General features: G+C 35.0%; 1 pseudogene; it reads left to right on the top strand.

The window, feature by feature from the left end:
* The first annotated feature begins 1,286 nt into the window (after positions 1-1,286).
* On the top strand, positions 1,287-2,938 carry LOC116094860 (annotated as a pseudogene).

The raw sequence follows: 2,938 nt of genomic DNA, 5'->3' as shown, positions 1-2,938 counted from the left end.
GAGATAATCATGTGGTTTTTCCTTTGAGTTTCTTTATATACTGGATTACATTTATTGGGTTTCATACATAGGAGCATCCTTGTATTTCTGGGATGAAGTTTAGTTGATCATGATGAATGATATTTTTAATGTGTTCTTGAATTCAGTTTGCAAGTATTTTATTAAGTATTTTTTTCCATGTCTGTTCATAAGAGAATTGGTCAGTAACTCTGTTTCTCTATTGATTCTTTGTCTTACTTGGTTTTCAGGATAAGTGGCCTCAAAATGAACTAGTCTGTTTCTCTTTTGTGGAACATTGGAAGATTATTGGTGTTAACTTTTTTAAAAGATCTTGTAGAATGTTATGCTCAAACAATTTGGGCCTGGGCTTTTATTTGGGGGTGGAGTATCTTAAATGACTACTTCTATTTCACTAGGAATTATAGATATAATCAAACTGTTTATCAACTCTTGATTTAACTTTAGTAAGTGGTATCTATTTTAAAAATCATCCATTCTTTTAGATATTGCAATTTGTTGGTATACAGCTTTTAAAAAATATGTCTTTATGATTATCTAAATTCCCTGGGTGGGTGTTGTTACACCTTTTTTGATTTCTGATTTTTAACATTTGGATATTCTTCCTTTACTAGTTAGTGTGGATAAGAACTGCCTGTCTTATCAATTTTCTAGAAGAACAAACTGTTTCATCGATTCTTTTTATTTTTCTCTTTGCTTCTACTTTATTGATTTGAGTCATCAGTTTGCTTTTATTTCTTCTCTACATCTTTTACATGTGATAATTTCTTTATGCTTTAGAGCTTTCAGGTATGTTGTTAAATTACTATTAGAAGATCTTGCTAGACTTGTTTGTCTGTTTGTTTCACCTAGTTATATGAACTTTCCTTTTAGAATCTCTTTCATTGTGTCCCATAAGATTGGGTCTGTTGTCTCTTTTATTTTATCCAATTTAAAAATATTTCCATTTCTCTCTTTTTGTCTTTACCCAATTTTCATTCAGTAGAGAGTTGTTAAGTTTACAAGAGTTTCTAAGGTCTCTGCTTCTTCTGTTGTTTTTTTTTTTGTGTGTGTGTGTCATATTCCTTAAAATTTATAAAATATTATAACAATAAAAATGAGTATTATAAAAGTTTTTTGAGAGATCGGAAGGCGGGTTTTTCCGGGTGCCGTGGTGGCGGTTTCGCTTAGTAGCTGAGCAGGTTTGAATCCTCTTGGGTGCTGTGCTCGCTGTCCTGCCGCTGGATGCTTTGGAACGTGCTCAGGGAAGCTCCGAAACTGCAACATGGATGCATTTGACCTATGATGATGTGCATGTGAACTTCACTCGAGAAGAATGGGCATTGCTGAGTCCTCCACAGAAGAATCTCTACAAAGATGTGATGCTGGAGATCTACAGGATCCTCAATGCTGATACAATTGGGAAGACCATAATATTGAAGAACATTGTCAAAGTTCCAGAAGACATGGAAGGCATGAAAGAAGTCGCACTGGAGCGAAATCCTCTGAAAATACTCAGTGTGGTAAAGCCTTTGCTTGTCACAGTTATCCTGGAAGGCATGTAAGAATTCATACTGGAGAGAAACCCTCTGAACGTATTCCGTATGGGGATGTCTTTGTACATCACAGTAGTCTCCAAATGCATAAAGTAATACATACTGGAAAGAAACGCTACAAATGTAATCAATGTGATAAAGCCTATTCTCGATCCAGTACTCTCCGAGTACATGAAAGAACACATACTGGAGAGAAACCTTATGAATGTGATCAATGTGGTAAAGCCTTTGCACAGCAGTCTCATCTCAAAGTGCATATAGTAACACATACCGGTGAGAAACCCTATGAATATAATTGCTGTGATAAAGCCTTTGCACATCGTTGTCATCTCCAAGTACATAAAAGAATACATACTGGAGAGAAACCTTACAAATGTGTTCAATGTGGTAAAGCCTTTGGAGGTCAGAATGATCTTAAGAAACATCAAAGGATTCATACTGGAGAGAAACCTTACAAATATAATCAGTGTGGCAAAGCCTTTGCATATCAATGCTTTCTACAAGCACATAAAAGAATACATACTTGAGAGAAACCCTATAAATGTCAGCAGTGTAGTAAATCCTTTTCTTCTCATGGTCAACTTCGAAAACATGAAAGAATTCATACTGGAGAGAATCCTTACAAATGTAATGGATGTGGTAAAGCCTTTGTATGTAATACTAATCTCCGAACACATAAAGTAACACATCCTGGAGGGAATCCCTATGAATGTAAGCAATGTGGCAAAGGCTTTGCATATCAAAGTTCTTTACAAGCACATGAGAGAATACATACTGGAGAGAAACCCTATGAATGTAAGCTGTGTAGTAAATCCTTTTCCTTTCACAGTCATCTTCGAAGTCATGAAAGAATTCATACTGGAGAAAAACCTTACAAATGTAACGAATGTGGTAAAGCCTTTGTTTTTCAGAATAATCTTAAAAGACATGAGAGTATTCATACTGGAGTGAAACCTTATGAATGTAAGCAATGTAGTAAATCCTTTGTCTCTCATTATGAACTTCAAAAACATGAAAAACTTCATACTGGAGAGAAACCTTACAAATGTAATGAATGTGGTAAAGCGTTTGCACGACACTTTCACGTCAAAACGCATAAAATAACACATACTGGAGAGAAACCTTACAAATGTAATCAGTGTGGTAAAGTTTTTGGGTAACAGAGTACTCTTCAAGTACATAAAAGAATACATACTGGAGAGAAGCCCTATGAATGTGATCAATGTGGAAAAGCCTTTGCAAATCCAAGTTATTTCTACATACATAAAAGAATACGTACTGGAGAGAAACCTTACGAATGTGTTCAATGTGGTAAAGCTTTTGTAACTCAGAATGATCTTAAGAAACATGAAAGAATTCATACTGGATATAATAAACCTTCCTAA

The sequence above is a fragment of the Mastomys coucha genome, unplaced genomic scaffold (assembly GCF_008632895.1).
Source record: "Mastomys coucha isolate ucsf_1 unplaced genomic scaffold, UCSF_Mcou_1 pScaffold17, whole genome shotgun sequence".
In the NCBI taxonomy this organism is placed as follows: domain Eukaryota; kingdom Metazoa; phylum Chordata; class Mammalia; order Rodentia; family Muridae; genus Mastomys; species Mastomys coucha.
Note: the sequence above shows the minus strand (reverse complement) of the source record. Positions and strands in the feature narration are given on the sequence as shown.